Source organism: Schistocerca piceifrons, chromosome X (assembly GCF_021461385.2).
Source record: "Schistocerca piceifrons isolate TAMUIC-IGC-003096 chromosome X, iqSchPice1.1, whole genome shotgun sequence".
Taxonomy (NCBI): domain Eukaryota; kingdom Metazoa; phylum Arthropoda; class Insecta; order Orthoptera; family Acrididae; genus Schistocerca; species Schistocerca piceifrons.
Genome location: NC_060149.1, coordinates 789004923 through 789015456, shown reverse-complemented (window position 1 = coordinate 789015456; position 10534 = coordinate 789004923).

The window sequence follows — 10534 nt, the reverse complement described above, 5'->3', positions numbered from 1 at the left end:
ATTTTATCGTAGTGATCGTTCCTCCCTATGTAGGTCAGTGTCAACAAAATATTTTCGCATTCGGTGGAGAAAGTTGGTGATTGGAATTTCGTGAGAAGATTCCGTCGCAACGAAAAACTCCTTTCCTATAATGATTTCCAGCCAAAATCCCGTATCATTTCTGTGACTCTCTCTCCCAGATTTCGCGATAATACAAAACGTGCTACCTTTCTTTGAACTTTTTCGATGTACTCCGTCAGTCCGATCTGGTAAGGATCCCACACCACGCAGCAGTATTCTAAAAGAGGACGGACAAGCGTAGTGTAGGCAGTCTCCTTAAGCAGGTCTGTTACTTTTTCTAAGTGTCCTGCCAAAAAAACGCAGCTCACACTTTTCGTTATTTAGGATCAACTGCCACTTTTCACACCATTCAGATATTTTTTCTAAATCGTTTTGCAGTTTGTTTTGATCTTCTGATGACTTTATTAGTCGATAAACCACAGCGTCATATGCAAACAACCGAAGATGGCTGCTCAGATTGTCTCCGAAATCGTTTATATAGATAAGGAACAGCAAAGGGCCTATAACACTACCTTGGGGAACGCATGAAATCACTTCTGTTTTACTTGATGACTTTCCGTCAATTACTACGAACTGTGACCTCTCTGACAGGAAATCACATAACTGAGACGATATTCCACAAGCACGCAATTTCACTACGAGCCGCTTGTGTGGTACAGTGTCAAAAGCCTTCCGAAAATCCAGGAATACGGAGTCGATCTGAAATCCCTTGTCAATAGCATTCAGCTCTTCATGTGAATAAAGAGCTAGTTGTGTTTCACAGGAACGATGCTTTCTAAACCCATGTTGACTGTGTGTCAATAGACCGTTTCCTTCGAGGTAATTCATAATGTTCGAACACAATATATGGTCTAAAATCCTGCTACATATCGACGTTAACGATATTGGCCTGTTATTTAGTGGATTACTCCTACTACATTTCTCGAATATTGGTTTGAGCTGTACAACTTTTCAGTCGTTGGGTACAGATCTTTCGCCGAGCGAACGGTTGAATGTGATTGTTAAGTATGGAGCTAATGCATCAGCATACTGCTCATGGTACCTAATTGGTATACAGTCTGGACCAGAAAACTTGCTTTTATTAAGTGATTTAAGTTGCTTCACTGCTCCGAGGATATTTACTTCTACGTTACTCATGTTGGCAGCTGTTCTCGATTTGAATTCTGGAATATTTATTTCGTCTTCTTTTGTGGAGGCATTTCGGAAGGCTGTGTTCAGTAACTCTGCTTTGGCTGCACTGTCTTCGATAGTATCTCCATTTTTGTCGCGCAGAGAAAGCATTGATTGTTTCTTGCCACTAACATACTTCACATACGACAATATTCTCTATGGATTTTCTGCCAGGTTTCGAGACAATGTTACGTTGTGGGAACTGTTACAGGCGTCTCGCATTCAACTCCGCGCTAAATTTCGAGCTTCTGTAAAGGATCGCCAATCTTGGGGATTTTGCGTCTGTTTAAATTTGGCATGTTTGTTTCGTTGTTTCTGCAACAGTGTTCTAACCCGTTTTGTGTACCAAGGAGGATCAGCTCCGTCGTTTGTTAGTTTACTTGGTATAAACCTCTCAATTGCTGCCCATACTATTTCTTTGAATTTAAGCCACATATGGTCTACCATTATATAATTAATTTGTAATGAGTGGAGATTGTCTCTCAGGAAGCCGTTAAGTGAATTTTTATCTGCTTTTTTGAATAGGTATACTTTTCGCTTATTTTTGGAGGATTTGGAGATTACAATATTCAGTCTCGCTACGACAACTCTGTGTTCACTAATCCCTATATCGGTTTTGATGCTGGTTATTAACTCAGGATTATTTGTTGCTAAGAGGTCAAGTGAGTTTTCACAACCGTTTACTATTCACGTGGGCTCATGAACTAACTGCTCGAAATAATTTTCAGAGAATGCGTTTGGCACAATTTCGGATGATATTTTATGCGTACCTCAGGAATTAAACATGTATTTTCGTTAACATATCGAGGGTAAATTAAAGTCACCACCAACTATTATCGTATGAGTCGCGTTCGAGAGACTGAAATTTTCCATCTATGTACAGACGCATTCTCTGACTATGCACACCTATCCTCTCAGACTGAGTTCCTGACATAGGTGCAAATTTGTCCAAGGTGTGATGTGTACTGACATACTCATCACTTTTTACATAGCTATGTATATATTGAAACTCCTGGAAGTTCCGTCTATACATACCATCATTCAGTTTTCTGGACTTAGAAATAACAAGAAACCTGTACTATGTGTGGTTCTAGCAATCTGCACATATCTTTACATAAACATTCAATGATATATCAGTTCCTACATGTGCTGGATAAATGTGTTTTAGATTCAAATGGTCTGAAAGCTATAATGAGATTTCCATTATCACTCATAAACTGTTTCTAGATTCTGGAATATGTCTGACTCAAATAAAAGCATCAATACCCATAAGGCTTCCAAAACAGAAATATCATAGAATTTTATCTAGGTTTCCCACAGTAACACCATCAAATATGAGCACTGTGTTTGGCTTTACTTTTTCTGGGGGTGGCGGTGGGGGGGGGGGGGGGGGGGATATGATTGCTTTGACTGAATGTTGTCCATGTTACACCATCAACATCCTGCAGTATCTTTTGCAATAGCTGGTACTTGGGTAGAAACAGCGTTTTTTAAAACACACATACATGTTCAAAGAGGGCTCCATATGGATGTGTTAGTAATGAAGTAAGAACATCTGTCTTGTCAAAATTGGATGGCCCTACAATTAGCGTTGTTATGTTATCGGGGCAGAGTACCCCATTCTTCTTCCTCTGGTCTCCTACTGCATCATCACAGGACCAGTCACTTAAAACTAAGTCCTGATGCTTCACCCACCCGGCTATTATGCCGATTACGTCAGGTTTCGGTGTGCAACAGGCTTTTATAGAAAAAATTAACGCTTGTAACAATAATAACAATAACAACAACAATAATAATAATAATAATAAAAAGGCCTACGACTCAATAGACAGAGTAGCGCTCTGCAGGACGCTGGAAGAATTCAGCATTGACAGAAAGACACGAGCAATCATTCAAGAAACATTAACTGACACGGTCTCCAAGGTTAAATTTATGGGGGATATCTCTGAACCATTTGAAATCCAAACTGGAGTGCGACAGGGTGACGGACTTTCACCATTACTCTTTAATATCATTCTTGAAAAAATTATCAGGACATGGGAAAAAGAAGTCAAAGGAATCCAAATTGGCATTAGAAAAGATAATAGATTCAATGTGAAGTGTTTAGCTTTTGCGGATGGCCTTGCAATCCTCACAAATAATAGAAAAGAAGCCACTAACACCATAGAGAAGTTACACGAAATTGCACAAAGAACTGGCCTGCAAATCTCATATGAGAAAACCCAGTACATAGAAAGAGTGCCACAAGACAAATTGCCTATTGTGACAACCCATGGGAAAATCGTACAAGTACCACATTTTAAGTACCTGGGAGAAATCATCCAGCCATCAGGGATCCACCTAAAGGCCAATGAGGAAAGAATAAAAAAGCTACAGAAAGCATATAAACTCACATGGAACTATTACAACAAAAAGTCCATATCCTTTAACGCAAAATTGAGGCACTACAACACTGTCGTACTTCCGGAGGCACTGTATGCATCTGAAACAACACAAATAGGTGGGCAAACTAAAATCAAAGAAATAGAGAAACAAGAAAGGAAAATTCTCAGGAAAATTTTTGTACCGATACAAGAGCAAGGAATCTGGAAGATGAGACCATCAGAATTACATAAATACACAGACAAGATTACGGATACAATAAGGAAGAGTGCAGTTCTACGGACATATCCACAGGATGAATGAAAACAGAATTTCAAAGCGAATTCTTAAAGTCATCAACTCAGGCAGGGGAAAAACAAAATGGATAAAAGAAGTTGAAGAGGACCTCAGACAAGCACACATAACAGTAAACGATGCAGAAAATAGAACTGAATTCAGGAACATCGTCAAAAAACATAAATTTGACACCACAACACAGAAGATACCAGGATGCAAATGGACAGCGGAGCGAAAGAAACAACACAGTGAACAAATGAAGAAAATTTGGGCTCAGAAGAAACATAAACAATCATCATAAAGGAATTCAAGTTCAAACGCTCTCTTAAATGGGAATAATCGAAAATAATAATAATAATAATAGATATAACAATAATATACGTAGCCACCACAGCGCAATCAACGTACCGAATGAGGTACAACGACTACACCTTACGTTATGCACTGAATCGCCGAAGAAACTGGTATAGGCGTGTGTGTTTAAATACAGAAATATGCAAACAGCAGAATACGACGCTGCAGTCGGTAACGCCTATATAAGACAACAAGTGCTTACCGCAGTTGTTCATATGGTTCAAATGGCTCTGAGCACTATGAGACTTAACATCTGAGGTCATCGGTCCCCTAGAACTTAGAACTACTTAAACCTAACTAACCTAAGTACAGCACACACATCCATGCCCGAGGCAAGATTCGAACATGCGACCGGAGAGGTCGCGCGGTTCCAGACTGAAGCGCCTAGAACCGACGGCCACATCGGCCGTTGTTAGATCGGTTACTGCTTCTACAATGGCGAGTTATCAAGATTTAAGTGCGTTTGAACGTGGTATTACAGTCGGCGCACGAGCGATGGGACACAGCATCTTCGAGGATACAACGAAGTCGGGATTTCCCTGTACGACCATTTCACGAGCGTACCGCGAATTTCAGGAATCCAGTAAAACATCAAATCTCCGACACTGCTGCGGCCGGAAAAAGATACCGCAAGAACGGGACCAATGACGACTGAAGAGAATCATTCAGCGTGACAGAATTGCAACCCTTCAGCAAACTGCTGCAGATTTCAGTGCTGGGCCATCAACAAGTGTCAGAGTGCGAACCATTCAACGAAACATCATCGATATGGGCTTTCGGAGCCAAAGGCCCACTCCTGTGCCCTTGATGACTGCATGACACAAAGCTTGTTTTGGCCCGTTAACACCGACGTTGGACTGTTGATGACAGGAAACATGCTGCCTGGTCGGACGAGTCTCGTTTCAAATTGAATCGAGTGGGTGGACGTGTATGGGTGTGGACACAACCTCATGAATCCATTGACCCTGCATGTCAGCAGGGGACTGTTCAAGATGGTGTAGGGCGTGTGCAGCTGGAGTGATATGGGACCTGTGATACGTCTGCATACCACTCTGGCGGGTGACATGTACGTAAGAATCCTGTCTGATCACCTGCATCCATTCACGCCCATTGTGCATTCCGATGGACTTGGACTATTCCAGCAGGACAATGCAACACCCTACACGTTCATAATTGCTACAGTGTGCTCCGGGAACACTCTTCTGAGCATAAACAATTCCGCTGGCCATCAAACACCCCAGACATGAACATTATTGACCATATCTGGGATATGTTGCACCGTGGTGTTCAGAAGAGATCTCCACCCCCTCATACTCTTACGGTTTTGTGGACAGCCCTGCAGGATTCATCGTGTCAGTTTACTCCAACAATACTTCAGACATTAGTCGAGACTATGCCGCCATGCGGCACTTCTGCGTGCTTGCAGGGACCCTACACGATATTAGGCTGGCGTACCAGTATCTTTCACACATCATGATGTGGTAGTTACACTACTGGACATTAAAATCGCTACACCACGAAGATGACATGCTACAGACGCGAAATTTAACCGACAGGAAGAAGAAGCTGTGATATGCAAATAATTAGCTTTTCAGAATATTCACACAAGGTTGGTGCCGCTGGCGACACCTACAACGTGCTGACATGAGGAAAGTTTCCAACCGATTTCTTATACACAAACAGCAGTTGACCGGCGTTGCCTGGTGAAACGTTGTTGTGATGCCTCGTGTAAGGAGGAGAAATGCGTACCATCACGTTTCCGACTTTGATAAAGGTCGGATTGTAGCCTGTCGCCATTGCTGTTTATCGTATCGCGACATTGCTGCTCGCGTTGGTCGAGATCCAATGACTGTTAGCAGAATATGGAATCGGTGGGTTCAAGAGGGTAATACGGAACGCCGTACTGGATCCCAACGGCCTCGTATCACTAGCAGTCGAGATGACAGGCATATTATCCGCATGGCTGTAACGGATCGTGCAGCCACGTCTCGATCCCTGAGTCAACAGATAGGGACGTTTGCAAGACAACAACCATCTGCACGAACAGTTCGACGACGTTTGCAGCAGCATGGACTATCAGCTCGGAGACCATGGCTGCGGTTACCCTTGACGCTGCTTCACACACAGGAGCGCCTGCGATGGTGTACTCAACGACGAACCTGGATGCACGAATGACAGAACGTCATTTTTTCGGATGAATCCAGGTTCTGTTTACAGCATCATGATGGTCGCAACCGTGTTTGGCGACATCGCAGTGAACGCACATTGGAAGCGTGTATTCGTCATCGCCATACTGGCGTATCGCCCAGCGTGATGGTATGGGGTACCATTTGTTACACCACCTCTTGTTCGCATTGACGGTGCTTTTAACAGTGGACGTTACATTTCAGATGTGTTACGACCCGTGGCTCTACCCTTCATTCGATCCCTGCGAAACCCTACATTTCAGCAGGTTAATGCACGACCGCATGTTGCAGGTCCTGTACCGGCCTTTCTGGATACAGAAAATGTTCGACTGCTGCCCTGGCCCGCAGATTCTGCAGATCTCTCACCAATTGAAAACGTCTGGTCAACAGTGGGCGAGCAACTGGCTCGTCACAATACGCCAGTCACTACACTTGATGAACTGTGGTATCGTGTTGAAGCTGCATGGGCAGCTGCACCTGTACACGCCATCGAAGCTTTGTTTGACTCAATGCCCAGGAGTATCAAGGCCAGAGGTGGTTGTTCTGGGTAGTGATTTCTCAGGATCTATGCACCCAAATTGCGTGAAAATGTAATCACATGTCAGTTCTAGTATAATATATTCGTCCAATGAATACCCGTTTATCATCTGCATTTCTTCTAGGTGTAGCAGTTTTAATGGCCAGTAGTCTATAAAGAGATGACGCAACCGTAGATAATTGTGGTGCAAAGATTACAGTTGACGATGTGTCATGTATTGCCCACAAATAGGGGCAATTTTCCGTTACTGACTGCCGAATAGTCACTGGGAGCAGTCACGTCCATTAAATACCTGCAAGTATTTTTTATAGTGGTTTGCTAACATAAAATTAATCCCATGAAAAGCAGATGCCAAACTTAGGTTCAGTGTTGTGTAGACCTGGTAGTTAACAAAAGCGGCGTTCCAGAGATACTCGAGTATTTCTTGATAGTGTGGGACTTTTACCAGATAGCACTGACAGACTAAATAGAGAAGATCCAAAGAAAAACACTATGGTTCGTCACAGGATCGTTTAATAAGCGTGATATTCTCATTAAAATCCAGAGACATATGCTACATGAGCGGCATTGCGCTTCACAGTGTGTTTAATTTTTATATTTCCTAGAGCTTACTTTGCCAGAAGAGTCAACCAGTATACCTCATTCTACCCTACACATTTCGTCAAAAGAGTACAAAGACAAAATTAGAGAGATCTGAGTTCGTACGGAGGTTTACCGACAGGCCGTATTGTAAGGGAAACGCAGGTGACCGCCATCTCCCCAAATTTTTTACATTACTTTCATTGCCTCCCTTATTTACATTATTCTCCATTCTGAGTTGTTATTGTTGATTAGATCTTCAGTCAAAAGATTGATTTGATGCAGCTCTTCCTGCTATTCTATCATGTGCAAGCTTTTTCATCTCCAAGTACCTGCTGCAACCAACATCCTTCTGAATCTGCTTAGTGTATCCATCTCTTGGTCTCCCTCTACGATTTTTACCCTCTATGCTTCCCTCCAGTACTAAATTGGTGATCTCTTGGTGCCTCAGAATGTGTCCTACCAACAGATCCCTTCTTCTAGTGAAGTTGTGCCACAAATTTCTCTTCTCTCCAATTCTATTCAGTACCTCCTCATTTGTTACGTCATCTACCCATCTAATCTTCAGCATTCTTCTGTAGCGCCACAAATCAAAAGCTTCTATTCTCTTCTTGTCAAAACTGTTTATCGTCCATGTTTCACAACCATACATGGCTGCACTCCGTACAAATACCTTCAGAAAATACTTCCTGAGACTTGAATCTGTACTCGATATTAAAAAATTTCTCTCTTTCAGAAACGCTTTCCTTGCCATTGCCAGTCTACATTTTATATCATCTCTACATTGACCATTCTTAATTATTTTGCTGCCCAGATACTAAAACTCATCTACTACTTTCCTAATCTAATTTCCTCAGCAACGCCTGATTTAATTCGGCTCCATTCCGTTATCCTCATTTTGTTTCTGTTGATGATCATCTCATAGCCTCCTTTCACGACATTGTCCATTCTGTTCAACTGTTCTTTGCTGTCTCCGACAGAATTGCAATGTCATTCATTAGAAAACCTCAAGGTTTTATTTCTTCTCCCTGGATTTTAATTCCTACTCCAAATTTTTCTTCGGTTTCCTTTAATGCTTATTCTATGTACATATTGAATAACACGGGGACAGGCTACAACCGTGTCTCACTCCCTTCTCAACCATCGCTTCCCTTTCATGCCCCTCGACTCTTATAACTGCCCTCTGGTTTCTGTACAAATTACAAATAGCCCTTCCTTCCCTGTATTTTACCCCTGCCACCTTCAGAATTTGAGAGTACTTCAGTCAACATTGTCAAAAGCTTTTGCTAAGTCTACAAATTCTATAAACGTAGGTTTTCCTTTCCATAACATAGCTTCTAAGATAAGTCGTAGTGTCAGTAGTACATCGCGAGTTCCTACAATTCTACGGAATCGAAACTGATCTTCCCCAAGGTTGGCTTCTACCAGTTTTTCCATTCGTCTGTATGGAATTCATCTTAGTATTTTGCAACCGTGACTTATTAAACTGATAAAAAAAATGACTCTGAGCACTATGGGACTTAACTTCTGAGGTCATCAGTCCCCTAGAACTACTTAAATCTAACTGACCTAAGAACATCACACACATCCATACCCGAGGCAGGATTCGAACCTGCGACCGTAGCGGTTGCGTGGTTTCAGACTGTAGCGCCTAGAACCGCTCGGCCACCCCGGCCGGCTATTAAACTGATAGTTCGGTAATTTTCACACCTGTCAGCACCTGCTTTCTTTGGAATTGGAATTACTCTATTGTTCTTGAAGTCTGAGGGTATTTCGCCTGTCTCATACATCTTGCCCACCAGATGGAAGAGTTTGGTTATAACTCATAAATCATATCAGCTGTGAAGTCAACTGAGAAGTGGTAAATGGCCCAGACAAACAACGCAATAAAAAAAGAACAGTGGACATGCGGCGCGTGGGATACGCCGATCTAGGGTATATTGTCATTTTAAATACGTCATGTCCATGTTCCACGAAAATGATGTCTGACAAAATTTAACTCCCTTCTGAGCTCTTCCGAACACTGATTTGCGTTCTTTAACGGTGGAAGCGAACTTGACTCCTGAAACCTAAGCTGTAAGATAAGACATTACTGACATAAAAAAGCATTGCGCGCTCCCTTATGCTGACATTGCATTCTTCACTGATCCAAAAACAATATCGAATGTGGACTCTTGACTTGACTCTCTGCTATGATGATATTGTTGTGCTACAAACTGAACACCTATTTCTTATTTTAAGTCATTGTCTTGTCTTTCTTTTGTGCGTTTACAGTACAACTGTTAACACCTTTAATCGTTAGTGCGCAGAGGTTTAGTTTTCTTCTAGGTGAAGTTATAGACTTTGTGGCGAGCAGTGCTGTTAACTTACACGGTTCTACCTATTGGTATTACTTTGCTGTTTTAAAGCCTGGCATATTATCTACATCTACGTAATTACTTTACTATTCAAAATTAAGTGCCTGGCAGAGGGTTCAATGAACCACCTTCAAGCTGTTTCTCTACCGTTCCACTCTCGAACGGCTCGCGGGAAAAGCGAGCACTTAAATTTTTCTGTGCGAGCCCTGATTTTTCTTATTTTATCGTGATGATCATTTCTCCCTATGCAGATGGGTGCCAACAGAATGTTTTCGGAATCGGAGGAGAAAACTGGTGATTGAAATTTCATGAGAAGATCCCGCCGCAACGAAAAACAGCTTTGTTTTAATAATTGCCACTCCAATTCAAGTACCATGACTGTGGCACTATCTTCTCTATTTCGCGATAATACAAAACGAGCCGCCCTCATTTGAACTTTTTCGATGTCAATCGTCAGTCCCACCTGATGCGGATCCTACACCGCACAGCAATACTCCAGAGTAGGTTTGACAGGTGTAGTGTAAGCAATCTCTTTAGTAGATCTGTTGCACCTTCTAAATGTTCTGCCGATCAATCGAAGTCTTTGGTCTGCTCTACCCACAACATTATCCATGTGATCGATCCCTAAGTAT